Genomic DNA, 17,822 nt, shown 5'->3' on the forward strand with positions numbered 1-17,822 from the left:
TCGTCTTCCCCGACGACGGCACCGGCCCGGACCCAGCTCTTACCGAGGGTGGCCTGGCGAGGAAGGATTGGCTCGACCTCCACTTTGGCCGTTGAATTTGAGTAGTTTTTAGTGTAGTTTAGTTTAGGTTTAAATTTATGTTTAATATTCGGTTGTCAAGACTATGTATGTTGAACTTTTGTTTAAATGTATGCAAATTTTGTTGAAACTAGATTGAATTTATGCAAATTTACGTTTTACTCCGTTAAGTTTACGGGATCGGCTAGAACCGACCAAAATCAGTGGAGTTTAAATACTCCACTAAGGTTTTCTCGGTTGGATACTCCATCATTTTTTAGGGGATTGATCGGAAATGCCTTTACATGCCCGTGACTAGAGAAGCCTCACTCGCATTCATTAGTACATTCACGTCTTTGAGTTCTCTTTGCTCAGTTTACATTTCATCACCAACGTCACTCATACGAATACGGTCATAACATTTGCATTTCGGCTGGCAACGGCGCGAAGATATTGCACCGGCAGACCGGGCACGTCGAGTGCTCATGTAGCCACTGGTCGATGCACTGCCGGTGAAACATGTGCAGGCACGCCGGCATCCGCTTCACCGCGTCCCCCTTCTCCACCTCCCCGAGGCAGATCGTGCACTCTGACCCATCGCCGCCCACCGGCTGCTCGTACGCCGGGATGCCAAATGCAGTCACCACCCGCGCGCCACCATGCACCGGTGGATCCCGGGCCAGCGCGGGCATGTGACTCGGTGCCTGGCCCAGAAACGGCGGCAGAGCGCTGCAGCCGCTGCTGACGTTTTGACGGGCGCGCGCTCTCCGGCACGGCAGGCAGAGAAGCCGGCCTGCGCCATGGAGTGCCCCGGTGGCGGTGGCGGAGGCCAAGCACCAACAGAGCCGACTGCTGGAAGAAGGTGCAACAGTAGACCGTGTACAAGCCGGCCGTGAGGCTGATCGAGAAGAGGAGGTAAACAGAGGCCGCGATGGAGCCCTTGCTGTGGGGCTCCCACGCCAGCTGAATGAACGCGTAGACCATCATGGCCGTGGCGCCGATGCAGACGGTGTTGATGATGGCCAGCAAGAGGCAATCCATGGCCATGGCCTCTCGTGTCCTGATTTGACCGTAGAACTAGCTCAGTTTCTCAGGAATTTTGAAGTGTTTTGCAGGCTTAATCTCCTCGTCAAGTCTTCATCGCGCAAGAGTTCCAATGCGACAGACAATGGGGCGGGGGCAGGGGATCTCCTCCTTCTCCAAAAAAAGAAAAAAAAGAAACTAAAAAGGAGTTCCAATGCGACACACGACGAAGCAAGCAACGAGCCATTGAGCCAACCATAGGAGGAACTGAGGACGTACGAGACAACTAACCGAACATCCATGAAATAAACATATCTTAGGTTTTTCCCATGGTACATTGCCCTTTGGGTTTGGATTGTTCCGTTTTTCGAAAGACAATGTGCAGTTATATCGACTAGAGGGGGGGGGGATGAATAGGCGATTTTTATGTATTCTTTACTGAGGAATTTGCTGGCGAGGAAATTTCTAAATGAAGAACTACTTGCAGCGGAATAAGTACTCAGAAAGGAACATAACAGAATACAGGCATAGTCATCATGATGAAATGAAGACAAGCACAGAGTATAGAAAGCGTAAACACAGGATAACACAAGGAAGAAGACGATCAGACTGAAGAAATAGAACTGAGAAAATTGAGAAAATCTTCAGTCAAAGTTTTCAAACAGATATGAACAGGCACACAGCAACATACATGAGAAATTTAAAGAGTTGAGAAAATAGAACCAGTAAGCTCGGTGAAGACAATGATTTGGTAGACCACTTCGAACTGCTGTCTCAGTTGTACATCTGGTTGGAGCGGCTGAGTATTTAAACTCGAGGACACCCAATCCCGGACACACAGTCCTCACCGTATTCTCCTTGAGCTAAGGTCACACAGACTTCGCCCAATCACTCGTGGTAAGTCTTCAGGTGACTTCCGAACCTTCACAAACTCGGTGACTCGGTGATCCACAATTCCTCTTGGATGCTCTAGACCTTGACGCCTAACCGTCTGGAAGAAGCACAATCTTCAAAGGAAACAAGCGTCGGATCCATGCAGGATCAATCTCTTCAGTGATGCTCAATCACTTGGGGTTTTTTAGGTTTGGGTTTGAGATTTTCTCACTTGATGATTTTTGCTCAAAGTCCTTGGAGGATGGGTTGCTCTCAAATGACAAGTGTCAGTTTCTCTCGAAGCAGCCAACCAGCTAGTGGTTGTAGGGGGCGGCTATTTATAGCCTAGGGAGCAGCCCGACATGCTAAGAAATAAATGCCCTTATCTGATATGACCGTTAGGTGGATAGATATTTTGTTACAGCTGGCGCGTAGCACCGCAACGGTCGGAATGTTTGAGGTTCGAATTCCTCAGGGCTATCATGTTCCTCACTTGGTAGACAATCCGCACTCGCAAATTCTTAACTCTTCAGTCAGAACAAACTCCTTAGAGACCAGAAGAACTTCGTCTCTGTCACTGAAGAATATGGTTGAACTGTGCGAGATTTCCAATGGCTTCACTCGAAGGGATTGGTAGGTGTAGGATTTTGAGTTGAGCATCACATGGAAATTTTTCCTTAGTATTTCCTCAACCCCCTTTAACAGAAAATGAAACTATGGAAACAAAAGTCTTCGCGCTTCATGTTCCTCGAATGAATACAAAGTCTTCAAGGTCACACCAATTTCTTCACTTTTAAAGTCTTCAAAAAGTCTTCAGAAATCCAAAGTCTTCAGACGAAGAACTTCATTTTTAGGGGTCGATTTTCTCTGTAAATATCAAACTCCTCGTAGACTTATAGACCTGTGTACACTCACAAACGCATCAGTCTCTTAACCTATAAGTCTTCAATACACCAAAATTACTAAGGGGCACTAGATGCACTTACAATCTCCCCCTTTTTGGTGATTGATGACCATATAGGTTAAGTTTTCAACGGGGATAAACATGTGAAGTGTAAATGCTGATATTGAGGAATTTGATTGCAAGATATAGAAGAACTCCCCCTGAAGATGTGCATAGTGAGGAATTTGCTTTTGAAGCAATGCACACTTGAAGAGTATAATCATGGAGATCTCCCCCTATATCTTGTAATTCATACACGCGTTTGACATATAATATGAGGAATTTGAAATGCATGATGAAATATGGTGACTGATGTGATTCAGCATGCGTGCATTAACATTAATGAGGAATAAGCATGCAGAAGAACACAACAAAAGTATCAAGCCACCATAGAGTTTTAAGATTACAACTCGATCCAGCAAAGTCATCAGAAGAACGAGAGTTGTAACATAGCGAAAAAAACGCCCATATATAGACCCGCTTGAAGACTAACTCGAATTTCTCCCCCTTTGTCATCGAATGACCAAAAGGGTTGAAACTGAGGACTAACGCCCCTGAAGAATATTATGATGAAGGAGGAGCGCCAATGTTGTCAGGGTCTTGAGTCGTTGTAGGGCCTGCTGCAGTGTTGTCCAAGTCTTCATTCTCGTCCGTGGCACGTGATGAAGAATAAGAGCTGGCCACCAAGGAAGGAACCTTGACATTCTTGAATTTCTTCGGTGGAGGTGTAGACCAGTCACAGTCTTCCTTGAAGCCCATTTGCTTCAGATCTTCTTCACCATATAGATGTGACATAATGGCCCAGGTGCGATCAAACACTTCATGGAGGTAGTAGTGGTTTTTCTTCACTGCATTGTGTGTAGAAGTCATGTTGTGAAGAATAGAGCCAAACTGGCGCTTAAACCATTTGTGATTCCGATCGACCTTCTGGTGAAGACTTATGAGCAGTTCACGGTCAATCATCACATGTGGAGCAGTAGCTTGAGGACTTGACTTTGGAGCATCAGCAGCAGAATCATGTGTGGCAGAGTCATCATTGGTGGAATAAGATGCAGCTTTGCGGAACTGGCCATCCAATGGACGAATGCCTTCATCGATCACAGCTGGTGACTTGCCCTTCTCATCGGATGAGGAATTGTCCGCTTGAGGACTTCAATTGGGGGAAAGTAGCTGCCATGGTTAAGTGTATCAGCCTTGTAGTTGAGTGAAGACCTTGATCTGAGGAATCTCATGATCCGTGGTGCATAAGGCTTCAGCTCAGACGATGAAAGTGCAACATTTGCAAGAGTCCTCATGAAGAAATCATGGTAATTGATAAGAATCCCATGCATGATGTTGAAGAGCATATTCTTCATCATCCCCACAATTTCTTCATCTGAAGAATCATGTCCTTTGATTGGGATGATAGTCTTTGTCAGAATGCGATATATAGTCCTTGGCACATACAGCAAATTCTTCACGAGGAATTTGGTCATTTGGGCTTGTCCAGGCTTCAGCGGCTTCATGATCACTTGCATATAATGATCAGTAAGTTCAGGTTCATCATACAGACAGCGAGCGCCTTCTGGTGGAGGACTGATTGGCAGGGCACGAAGCAATTCAGTAGCAGGTGCCCTGTAATGAGTGTTTTCTGTCATCCAGTCCAACACCCATGATTTGACGTCAACAACATCGCTTGTGATATGCAAAATTGCGTAGAACTGAAGAATAATCTCTTCATTCCAATTAATGATGCTAGTGCAGAAATTCAGCAAGCCTGCATCGTGAAGCATACTGAGAACCGGCGTGAAGCATGGCATTGATTCCATGTCCACATGAGGAATGTGCTCACGATCGAAGACTTTGTCCTTGTCAAAAAGAACTGAGGAATAGAAGTTGGCCTGGCTGGCTGTCTAGAAACGCTTCCTTCTAAGACGAGCATTGTCATAGGGGTTTAATTCCATGAAGAATACGTGCTCGCCGAAGAAATCATCAGCCTTGAATTTTGGCTTCTTGGAGACGGGATTCTTGGGCTTGGGCTGAGGAGTGTCAGTGATTTGCAGTATCACCTCAAGAATCGCAATCTCAGGTTCCTCATGCTGAGGAATTTCAGTTTTTTCTGCAGTTGCAGCCTGAGTCATTACTTCTTCATTCACAGTTTCTTCAGCACTAGTGGTTGGAATATCTTCATGAACAGACGGGGTTGAACGAGGTTCATCAGATCCCACTTGTACTTCAGTAGTGGCTGGGGACTGAGGAACAGCTTGGAGAGGAGTGAACAGTGGAGAATTGGGGTGCTGACTTTCCCAAAAGTCATCATTGAGCACTGGTGTGGTACATCCGAAGACGGGGTTGAACGAGGTTCATCAGATCCCACTTGTACTTCAGTAGTGGCTGGGGACTGAGGAACAGCTTGGAGAGGAGTGAACAGTGGAGAATTGGGGTGCTGACTTTCCCAAAAGTCATCATTGAGCACTGGTGTGGTACATCCGATGTCCACATCCTCATCTTCAATTTCTTCAACACCGGCCTCTTCAGCAGTGAACTGAGGCGCAGGTGAGGACATGACAGGGGTTGAAGGGATCTCATCCACTTCAATTTCTTCGTCCAACTGCTCTGTTGAAGCAGCAGATGGAGTTTCTTCATCAGATTCCTCGGGAATCTCATATTATTCACCATAAGGAACAAGGTCCTTTGATGGCATTGATGAGACAGGAACACCATCAATTGGATTGTCAATTGAACTGATCGGCGTCTTCATCTTCTTCGGAGCTGAAGAATTTGAAGTAGTTGATGCCTTCCTTTTCTTCATCACTGCATGTGTTGGGGAACGTAGTAATTTCAAAAAAATTCCTATGCACACACAAGATCATGGTGATGCATAGCAACAAGAGGGGAGAGTGTGTCCATGTACCCTCGTAGACCGAAAGCGGAAGCGTTAGAACAACGCGGTTGATGTAGCCGTACGTCTTCACGGCCCGACCGATCAAGTACCGAAACTACGGCACCTCCGAGTTCTAGCACACGTTCAGCTTGATGACGTCCCTCGAACTCCGATCCAGCCGAGTGTCGAGGGAGAGTTCCGTCAGCACGACGGCGTGGTGACGATCTTGATGTTCTACCGTTGCAGGACTTCGCCTAAGCACCGCTACAATATTATCGAGGTGGACTATGATGGAGGGGGGCACCGCACACGGCTAAGAGATCCAAGGGATCAATTGTTGTGTCTATGGGGTGCCCCCATCCTCCGTATATAAAGGAGTGGAGGAGGGGGCCGGCCAAGGGGGGTGGCGCGCCCAAGGGGGGGAGTCCAACTCCCACCAGGAGTAGGACTCGCCCTTTTTCCTATTAGGAGTAGGAGAGGGAAGGAAGAGGAAGGAGGGAGGAAGGAAAGGGGGGCCGGCCCCCTCCCAATTCGGATTGGGCTTGGGGGGGGTGCCCCCTCCCTTGCTCCTTTCCCCTCCTTTCCACTAAGGCCCAATAAGGCCCATATACCTCCCGGGGGGTTCCGATAACCTCCCGGTGATCCGGTATTGTCCCAATCTCACCGGAACCTTTCCCATGTCCAAATATAGTCGTCCAATATATCGATCTTTATGTCTCAACCATTTCGAGACTCCTCGTCAAGTCCGTGGTCATATCCGAGACTCCGAACAACCTTCAGTACATCAAAATGTATAAACTCATAATGAAACTGTCATCATAACGTTAAGCGTACGGACCCTACGGGTTCGAGAACAATGTAGACATGACCGAGACACGTCTCTGGTAAATAACCAATAGCGGAACCTGGATGCTCATATTGGCTCCCACATATTCTACAAAGATCTTTATCGGTCAGACCGCATAACAACATACGTTGTTCCCTTTGTCATCGGTATGTTACTTGCCCGAGATTTGATCGTCGGTATCTCAATACCTAGTTCAATCTCGTTACCGACAAGTCTCTTTACTCGTTCCGTAATACATCATCTCACAACTAACTCATTAGTTGCAATGCTTGCAAGGCTTAAGTGATGTGCATTACGGAGAGGGCCCAGAGATACCTCTCCGACAATCAGAGTGACAAATCCTAATCTCGAAATACACCAACCCAACATGTACCTTTGGAGACACCTGTAGATCTCCATTATAATCACCCAGTTACCTTGTGCGTTTGGTAGCACACAAAGTGTTCCTCCGGTAAACGGGAGTTGCATAATCTCATAGTCATAGGAACATGTATAAGTCATGAAGAAAGCAATAGCAATATACTAAACGATCGTGTGCTAAGCTAACGGAATGGGTCATGTCAATCACATCATTCTCCTAATGATGTGATCCCATTAATCAAATGACAACACATGTCTATGGTTAGGAAACATAACCATCTTTGATCAACAAGCTAGTTAAGTAGATGCATACTAGTGACACTCTGTTTTCTATGTATTCACACATGTATTATGTTTCCGGTTAATACAATTCTATCATGAATAATAAACATTTATCATGATGTAAGGAAATAAATAATAACTTTATTATTGCCTCTAGGGCATATTTCCTTCAGTCTCCCACTTGCACTAGAGTCAATAATCTAGTTCACATCGCCATGTGATTTAACACCAATATTCACATCTGTATGTGATTAATACCCATAGTTCACATCGTCATGTGATCAACACCCAAAGGGTTTACTAGAGTCAGTAATCTAGTTCACATCGCTATGTGATTAACACCCAAAGAGTACTAAGGTATGATCATGTTTTCCTTGTGAGAGAAGTTTAGTCAACGGGTCTGTCATATTCAGAGCCATATGTATTTTGCAAATATTCTATGTCCACAATGCTCTGCATGAAGCTACTCTAGCTAATTGCTCCCACTTTCAATATGTATCCAGATTGAGACTTAGAGTCATCTGGATTGGTGTAAAAGCTTGCATCGTTGTAACTTTTTACGACGGGCTCTTTTATCACCTCCATAATTGAGAAACATCTCCTTAGTCCTCACTAAGGATATTCTTGACCGGTGTCCAGTGATCTACTCTTAGATCAAAATTGTATTCCTTTGTCAAACTCAGAGCAAGGTATACAATAGGTCTGGTTCACAGCATATCATACTTTATAGAACCTATGACTGAGGCATAGGGAATGACTTTTCATTCTCTTTCTATTTTCTGCCATGGTCGGGTCTTGAGTCTTACTCAACTTCACACCTTTGCATCACAGGCAAGAACTCCTTCTTTGACTGTTCCATTTTGAACTATTTCAAAAATTTATCAAGGTATTTACTCATTGAAAAATCTTATCAAGCGTCTTGATCTATCTATTTAGATCTTGATGCTCAATGTGTAAGCAGCTTCACCGAGGTCTTGCTTTGAAAAACTCTTATTCAAGTATCCTTTCATGCTATCCAGAATTTCTATATCATTTCCAATCAACAATATGTCATCCACATATAATATTAGAAATGCTACATAGCTCCCACTCACTTTCTTGTAAATACAGGCTTCTCAAAAAGTCTGTATAAAACCATATGCTTTGATCAACTCATCAAAGCGTATATTCCAACTCCGAGAGGCTTGCACCAGTCCATAAATGGATCGCTGGAGCTTGCACACTTTGTTAGCACCTTTAGGATTGACAAAACCTTCTGGTTGCATCATATACAACTCTTCTTTAATAAATTCATTAAGGAATGCAGTTTTGACATCCTTTTGCCAGATTTCATAAAATGTGGCAATTGCTAACATGATTCAGACAGACTTAAGCATCGATACGAGTGAGAAAATCTCATTGTATTCAACACCTTTAACTTGTCGAAAAACCTTTCGCAACAAGTCGAGCTTTGTAGATAGTAACACTACTATCAGTGTCCGTCTTCCTCTTGAAGATCCATTTATTTTCTATGGCTTGCCGATCATCGAGCAAGTCAATCAAAGTCCACACTTTGTTTTCATACATGGATCCCATCTCAGATTTCATGGCCTCCAGCCATTTCGCGGAATCTGGGCTCATCATCACTTCCTCATAGTTCGTAGGTTCATCATGGTCTAGTTACATGACTTCCAGAACAGGATTACCGTACCACTCTAGTGCGGATCTTATTCTGGTTGACCTACGAGGTTCGGTAGTAACTTGATCTGAAGTTTCATGATCAATATCATTAGCTTCCTCACTAATTGGTGTAGTGGTCACTGGAACTGATTTCTGTGATGAACTACTTTCCAATTCCGGAGAAGGTACAATTACCTTATCAAGGTCTACTTTCCTCCCACTCACTTCTTTCGAGAGAAACTTCTTCTCTAGAAAGGATCCATCTTAGCAACGAATAACTTGCCTTTGGATCTGTGATAGAAGGTGTACCCAATAGTTACCTTTGGGTATTCTATGAAGACGCACTTCTCCGATTTGGGTTCGAGCTTATCGGGTTGAAAACCTTTTTTCATATAAGCATCACAACTCCAAACTTTAAGAAATGACAACTTAGGTTTACTGCTAAAACATAGTTCATACGGTGTTGTCTCAACGGATTTAGATGATGCCCTATTAAATGTGAATGCATCTGTCTCTAATGCATAACCCCAAAACGATAGTGGTAAACCGATAAGAGACATCATAGATCACACCATATCTAGTAAAGTACGATTACGATGTTCGGACATACCATTACATTGTGGTGTTCCAAGTGGCGTGAGTTGCGAAACTATTTCACATTGTTTCAAATGAAGACCAAACTCGTAACTCAAATATTCGTCTCCACGATCAGATCGTAGAAACTTTATTTTTCTTGTTATGATGATTTTCCACTTCACTCTGAAATTCTTAGAACTTTTCAAATGTTTCAGACTTATGTTTCATCAAGTAGATATACCCATATCTGCTCAAATCATCTGTGAAGGTCAGAAAATAATGATACACGCCACGAGCCTTAACACTCATCGGATCGCATACATAGGTATGTATTATTTCCCATAAGTCAGTAGGTCGTTCCATTGTTCTGGAGAACGGAGTTTTAGTCATCTTGCCCAAAAGGCACGGTTCGCGAGCATCAAATGATTCATAACCAAGTGATTCCGAAAATCCATCTTTATTGAGTTTCTTCATGCGCTTTATACCGATATGACCCAAACGGCAGTGCCACAAATAAGTTGCACTATCATTATTAACTTTGCATCTTTTGGCATCAATATTATGAATATGTGTATCACTACGATCGAGATCCAACAAACTATTTTCATTGGGTGTATAACCATTGAATGTTTTATTCATGTAAACAGAACAACAATTATTCTTTGACTTTAAATGAATAACCGTATCGCGATAAACATGATCAAATCATATTCATGTTCAACGCAAACGCCAAATAACATTTATTTAGGTTTAACACTAATCCCGAAAGTATAGGGAGTGTGCGATGATGATCATATCAATCTTGGAACCACTTCCAATACACATCGTCACTTCACCCTCAACTAGTCTCTGTTTATTCTGTAACTCCTCTTTCGAGTCACTAGTTTTTAGCAACCGAACAAGTATCAAATACTCAGGGGCTACTATAAACACTAGTAAGGTACACATCAATAATCTGTATATCAAATATACCGTTGTTCACTCTGCCATCCTTCTTATCTACCAAATATTCAGGGTATTTCCGTTTCCAGTGACCATTTCCTTTGCAGTGTAAGCACTCAGTTTCAGGCTTTGGTTCAGCTTTGGGCTTCTTCGTGGCAATGACAACTTGCTTGTCATTCTACTTGAAGTTCCCCTTTCTTTCCCTTTGCCCTTTTCTTGAAATTAGTGATCTTGTCAACCATCAACACTTGATGCTCTTTCTTGATTTCTACCTTCGTCGATTTCAACATCACGAAGAGCTCGGGAATCGCTTTCGTCATCCCTTGCATACTATAGTTCATCACAAAGTTCTACTAACGTGGTGATGGTGACTAGAGAACTCTGTCAATCACTATCTTATCTGGAAGATTAACTCCCACTTGATTCAAGAGATTGTAGTACCCAGACAATCTGAGCACATGCTCACTAGTTGAGTGATTCTCCTCCATCTTTTAGCCATAGAAATTGTTGGAGACTTCATATCTCTCAACTCAGGTATTTGCTTGAAATATTAACTTCAACTCCTGGAACATTTCATATGGTCCATGACGTTCAAAACATCTTTGAAGTCCCGATTCTAAGCCGTTAAGCATGGTGCACTAAACTATCAAGTAGTAATCATATTGAGCTAGCCAAACGTTCATAATGTCTGCATCTGCTCCTGCAATAGGTCTGTCACCTAGAGGTGCATTAAGGACATAATTCTTCTGTGCAGCAATGAGGATAAACCTCAGATCACGGATCCAATCCGCATCATTGCTACTAACATCTTTCAACACAATTTTCTCTAGGAACATATCAAAATAAACATACGAAAGCAACAACGCAATCTATTGATCTACAACATAATTTGCAAAATACTACCAGGACTAAGTTCATGATAAATTTAAGTTCAGTTAATCATATTACTTAAGAACTCCCACTTAGACAGACATCTCTCTAGTCATCTAAGTGATCACGTGATCCAAATCAACTAAACCATGTCTGATCATCACGTGAGATGGAGTAGTTTCAATGGTGAACATCACTATGTTGATCATATCTACTATATGATTCACGTTCGACCTTTTGGTCTCCGTGTTCCGAGGCCATATATGTATATGCTAGGCTCGTCAAGTTTAACCTGAGTATTCCGCGTGTGCAACTGTTTTGCACCCGTTGTATTTGAACGTAGAGCCTATCACACCCGATCATCACGTGGTGTCTCAACATGAAGAACTTTCGCAACGGTGCATACTCAGGGAGAACACTTCTTGATAATTTAGTGAGAGATCATCTTAAAATGCTACCGTCAATCAAAGCAAGATAAGATGCATAAAGGATAAACATCACATGCAATCAATATAAGTGATATGATATGGCCATCATCATCTTGTGCTCTTGATCTCCATCTCCGAAGCACCGTCGTGATCACCATCGTCACCGGCGCGACACCTTGATCTCCATCGTAGCATCGTTGTTGTTTACGCCATCTATTACTTCTACTACTATCGCTACCGCTTAGTGATAAAGTAAAGCAATTACAGGGTGTTTGCATTTCATACAATAAAGCGACAACCATATGGCTCCTGCCAGTTCCCGATAACTTTGGTTACAAAACATGATCATCTCATACAATAAAATATAGCATCACGTCTTGACCATATCACATCACAACATGCCCTGCAAAAACAAGTTAGACGTCCTCTACTTTGTTTTTGCAAGTCTTACGTGGCTGCTACAGGCTGAGCAAGAACCGTTCTTACCTACGCATCAAAACCACAACGATAGTTCGTCAAGTTAGTCCTGTTTTGATCTTCGCAAGGACCGGGCGTAGCCACACTCGGTTCAACTAAAGTTGGAGAAACTGACACCCGCCAGCCACCTGTGTGCAAAGCACGTCGGTAGAACCAGTCTCGCGTAAGCGTATGCGTAATGTTGGTCCGGGCCGCTTCATCCAACAATACCGCCGAACCAAAGTATGACATGCTGGTAAGCAGTATGACTTATATCGCCCACAACTCACTTGTGTTATACTCATGCATATGACATCTACGCATAAAACCTGGCTCGGATGCCACTGTTGGGGAACATAGTAATTTCAAAAAAATTCCTACACACACGCAAGATCATGGTGATGCATAGCAACGAGAGGGGAGAGTGTGTCCACGTACCCTTGTAGACCGAAAGCGGAAGCGTTAGAACAATGCGGTTGATGTAGTCGTACGTCTTCATAGCCCGACCGGTTAAATACGGAAACTACGACACCTCCGAGTTCTAGCACACGTTCAGCTCGATGATGTCCCTCGAACTCCGATCCAGCCGAGTGTCGAGGGAGAGTTCCGTCAACTCGACGGCGTGGTGACGATCTTGATGTTCTACCGTCGCAGGGCTTCGCCTAAGCACCGCTACGATATTATCGAGGTGGACTATGGTGGAGGGGGGCATCGCACACGGCTAAAAGATCCAAGGGATCAATTGTTGTGTCTATGGGGTGCCCCCTCCTCCGTATATAAAGGAGTGGAGGAGGGGGCCGACCAAGGAGGGTGGCGCGCCCAAGGGGGGAGTCCAACTCCCACCGGGAGTAGGACTCCCCCTTCTCCTATTAGGAGTAGGAGAGGGAAGGAAGAGGAAGGAGGGAGGAAGGAAAGGGGGGGCCGGCCCTCTCCCAATTCAGATTGGGCTTGGGGGGGCGCGCCCCCTCCCTTGCTCCTTTCCCCTCCTTTCCACTAAGGCCCAATGAGGCCCATATACCTCCCGGGGGTTCCGATAACCTCCCGGTGATCCGGTATTGTCCCAATCTCACCCGGAACCTTTCCGGTGTCCAAATATAGTCGTCCAATATATCGATCTTTATGTCTCGACCATTTCGAGACTCATCGTCAAGTCTGTGATCATATACGGGACTCCGAACAACCTTCAGTACATCAAAATATATAAACTCATAATGAAACTGTCATCATAACGTTAAGCGTGCAGACCCTACGGGTTCGAGAACAATGTAGACATGACCGAGACACGCCTCCGGTCAATAACCAATAGTGGAACCTGGATGCTCATATTGGCTCCCACATATTCTACGAAGATCTTTATCGGTCAGACCGCATAACAACATACGTTGTTCCCTTTGTCATCGGTATGTTACTTGCCCGAGATTCGATCATCGATATCTCAATACCTAGTTCAATATCGTTACGGCAAGTCTCTTTACTCTTTCCGTAGTACATCATCTCACAACTAACTCATTAGTTGCAATGCTTGCAAGGCTTAAGTGATGTGCATTACCGAGAGGGCCCAGAGATACCTCTCCGACAATCGGAGTGACAAATCCTAATCTCGAAATAAGCCAACCCAACATGTACCTTTGGAGACACCTGTAGAGCTCCTTTATAATCACCCAGTTATGTTGTGACGTTTGGTAGCACACAAAGTGTTCCTCCGGTAAACGGGAGTTGCATAATCTCATAGTCATAGGAACATGTATAAGTCATGAAGAAAGCAATAGCAATATACTAAACGATCGTGTGCTAAGCTAATGGAATGGGTCATGTCAATCACATCATTCTCCTAATGATGTGATCCCGTTAATGAAATGACAACACATGTCTATGGTTAGGAAACATAACCATCTTTGATCAACAAGCTAGTCAAGTAGAGGCATACTAGTGACACTCTGTTTGTCTATGTATTCACACATGTATTATGTTTACGGTTAATACAATTCTAGCATGAATAATAAACATTTATCATGATATAAGGAAATAAATAATAACTTTATTATTGCCTCTAGGGCATATTTCCTTCAGCACGTTCTGCAGCCTTGGTCTTCTTCACATCAAGAGCAGATGGAAGGATAGGAGTTGGTGTAGGCGCAGGAGGTGTATTTTCTTCAGGCACAACTATTGCAAGTGCCCTGGCTTGTTCACTTTCCTCAGGCGCATCACTAGTGGATGCCCTGGCAATATCATCAGCGGCTGGAATGGAGTCACCAGCCCTGGTACTCTCATTTTCTTCAGCAGCCATACTGACATCAGCGGTGCTGGCACGTTCTTCAGTGGGCTGAGCAGATTCTTCAGCCTGAGGAATTTCAACATGCACTGGTGCAGAGGCAGTTGAAGAGAAAGTCTTTGTCAGATTGACGAAACGTACTTTTGCTCCTTTCCAATCAGCATGGTAACGATTGAAATCATCACTCAGTTGCTTGATTTCAGCTTGTATAGCAATGAGTTGTTCGGGGGTAAGAGTGGGGACATTGTCCTTGAGGTAGCGCTGTTTCTTGTATTGCGCTTTCTTCAGCCTTCGTCCTTCTTCATATTTCCATTTCTCTTCCTCAATGAAGTGAGTGAGAACATGGTTTTGACCAGGGGTGAGGTTCATCTCCCGCAAAGGTGTAGCTGGGTCCTTGTGCCATAAGTCAATGAAATCGAGGATCAACTTGGGATCCAAAAGTAGTGGCACATTGCTGCCTTTGGCTCTAGCGGCCCTTGCTTGCCTGTCTTTGATGATTTCAGCAAGTTCATCATCATCCGCTTCATCATCATCAGAGGGCACTTGGAAAGCGACTTGCTTCTTGTGAGGACTTGGTCGAATACCTCGTCCAGCAGTGGCCTTTTTCTTCAGCAGTGAGGGACCAGCTGAGGAAGGTCGAGCAGCTGAGGAGCTTGCAGATGCTCCTGAGGCAATAGATAAGCCTTGAGTCCTTTGGCATGTGGCAAGATGCACAGGTGCCGAAGATTTTGTTGGAGCAGCCGAAGACTTTTTCGGAGGAGGAGGAACAGACTAAGGAATTGGTCGTGAGGGCTTTGAAGATGCTGGCTGTGAGGACATTGCTGAAGAGCTTGGCCGTGAGGGCATTGAAGGAGAAGCACTGGATTTGTGGGCAGGCTTCTTTGGCATAGCCTTCTTGGGCTTACTACCAGATGCCTCAACAGCGTTAGCAGCAGCAGCAGAATCTTCATTGAATTTCCTCACTGCCTCTTTTCCTTGCTTGGCTAGTTTGGCCTGGCGCCTAGCCCATTCAGTAGCATAGTCCTCACCACGCTTGAGGCTGGTGGGATCCACCAGTTGGCCAGGCCTCAATGGAGGTCTTGAGCATGGAGCCTTGAGCGCGAATTTCTTCATGTACTTGGGAGTAACATATCTGTACTCCCTCCATTCTCGTGCCCATCTCCTCTCAATTTGTTGTATGCGCACTTTGCGCTGATTCTTGTCCTCCTTGCCAAACTTGGCCTCATCTGGAGTGCAATATCCAGCATATATATCCTTAGGGATTTCAAACGTTGTGTTGACCTCAGGCCTTTTTCCTCCCTTCTGTGGCTTCTTGTCAGCCATTTTCTTCAGCTGAGGATTAACAACTGAAGTTTCTGAAGATGTATGCAACTTTTCTTCAAGGAACGCTGCAAATGAGTTAAGTTGATGAGAACCTAGTGATTCAGCAGCGGACATTTGCACCTGCAAACAGAGTATAGTTGCGAGGAATTTGGAGAGGTCATATGCGTTCTCAAAAGATTTTTAAAAGAGAGTAGGATTGAGGAATTTGACCGATGAGTCTTGAAAAATTTCACTAAGCGTTCTTTATCTTAGGTTCCAGAGTTGTACAGATTTGGAAAACCACACAATTGAGGAATCTTGAACAAAATCATTGCTTAGAGAAACGAATCAAGAACAGATAACATGTGAGGTGTTTAGTGTGTGAAGATTTGAAGAATAAACACCTTTGAAGATTTTTGGAAAAACACATGAATCAAAGTGGGCAGTAAAAGTAACGTTTAATTACCCGAAGTGAAGAACACGGCGAACTGAGAATTGTTGAGGTGAAGTTCGTCCATTCAGATCTTCCACGCCCTAACTCGACAGAGGAAGACGGCTACGGCGGCAGCGGAGTGAAGAAATCCGCAACCGACGCGAGTACGACGGCGATGAGGTCGAGGCAGTGAAGCTCTTCCTCACCGGCGACGATGAAGTAGCGGTGGCGCTAGGGTTTGGGAAGCTCGAGCGGGAGAGAGAGGTCGAGCGGAGTAAAAGTGAAGTGAGGAGAAGACAGGGGTATTTATAGCGGCAGTGAAAAACTGTGCGCCCGAGGATTTCGGACGAACGTGCCCCTGGCTTTTCCCATTCACATGACATGTGTCACCCACGTACTGTGAGGTGGCAATCGTGTAGGATCGTGGGTGAATAGATAAGTCTTTGTCGTGAGAAGCGGAACAGATTGAGCGGCAAAGCCGAAAATTTAGATAAGATAAGTTTTAAGTTACCGTTCGCAATTTCTTCAGCTGTCAAGGACACAGTGAAGATTTTGAAAGAGTTTCAAATCAGAACGCACATGAAGAATTTTGTGAAAAGATTGGATTGAGTTTAGCATAGAGGGGGAAAGGGTCCGATCACGTTCACTTAGCGGAAATAGTCAACTTGAAGAATTAGCAATAAGTGAATGTTGTAGAGGACATAAACTCATACATATATATATTCAACTGAAGACAAACGATGGAAATAGTGAAGACATTGTAAGTTGAAGAATTTGAAAAGCATGAGGAATTTCAACCAAAAAAACTCAAATTGAAGATTTTCAAGTTTTGTGGTGGCGTAACCCACCGTATAAGAAAGTTGGCTTCAGACACCGCGTACAATTGTCGTAGGGCTCTGAGAGTCAATTTCTTCATTAATTTCTTCACACTTAGAGGGTTAGTCTTCATTGATTGAAGAAAAACATTACTTCGTGTGTTGCACATCTAAGTCATCAAGTCAGCATAAGTGTTAGGATGTGTGTCCATTTCAGAGAACATTCGAAGATTCTAAGATATTCAGCTCACACCGCAACCTGCTAAACCTCTTCTCATCCAAGGGCTTAGTGAAGTTATCGGCGAGCTGATCTTCAGTGCTAGCGTGGTCGATGGAGATATCGCCCTTCAACACATGATCACGAAGAAAATGATGGCGAATCTGGATGTGCTTTGTCTTCGAGTGCTGAACTGGGTTATGAGCAATTTTGATAGCACTCTCATTGTCGCAGTAGAGAGGCACATTCTTCATGTTGATGCCATAGTCCTTGAGTGTTTGCTTCATCCAAAGTAATTGAGCACAACACGATCCAGCAGCAATGTATTCAGCTTCTGCAGTGGAGAGAGATACGTAGTTCTGTTTCTTCGAGGACCAACAGACCAAAGATCGTCCGAGGAAATGGCAAGTGCCTGATGTTGACTTGCAGTCCACGCGATCGCCAGCATAGTCAGAGTCGGAATATCCAATGAGATCAAATGAAGAGCCCTTGGGATACCAAAATCCAAGTGTTGGTGTGTGAGCTAAGTATCAAAGAATATGCTTCACAGCCTTATGGTGTGATTCCTTCGGTGTAGCTTGAAATCGGGCACACATGCAAACAC

At 44.2% G+C, this 17,822-nt stretch overlaps 1 pseudogene; it reads right to left on the minus strand.

Moving 5' to 3' along the window:
- Positions 1-470: 470 nt before the first annotated feature.
- LOC119281902 lies at positions 471-1,104 on the minus strand (annotated as a pseudogene).
- Positions 1,105-17,822: the final 16,718 nt, after the last annotated feature.

Source organism: Triticum dicoccoides, chromosome 3B (genome assembly GCF_002162155.2).
Source record: "Triticum dicoccoides isolate Atlit2015 ecotype Zavitan chromosome 3B, WEW_v2.0, whole genome shotgun sequence".
In the NCBI taxonomy this organism is placed as follows: domain Eukaryota; kingdom Viridiplantae; phylum Streptophyta; class Magnoliopsida; order Poales; family Poaceae; genus Triticum; species Triticum dicoccoides.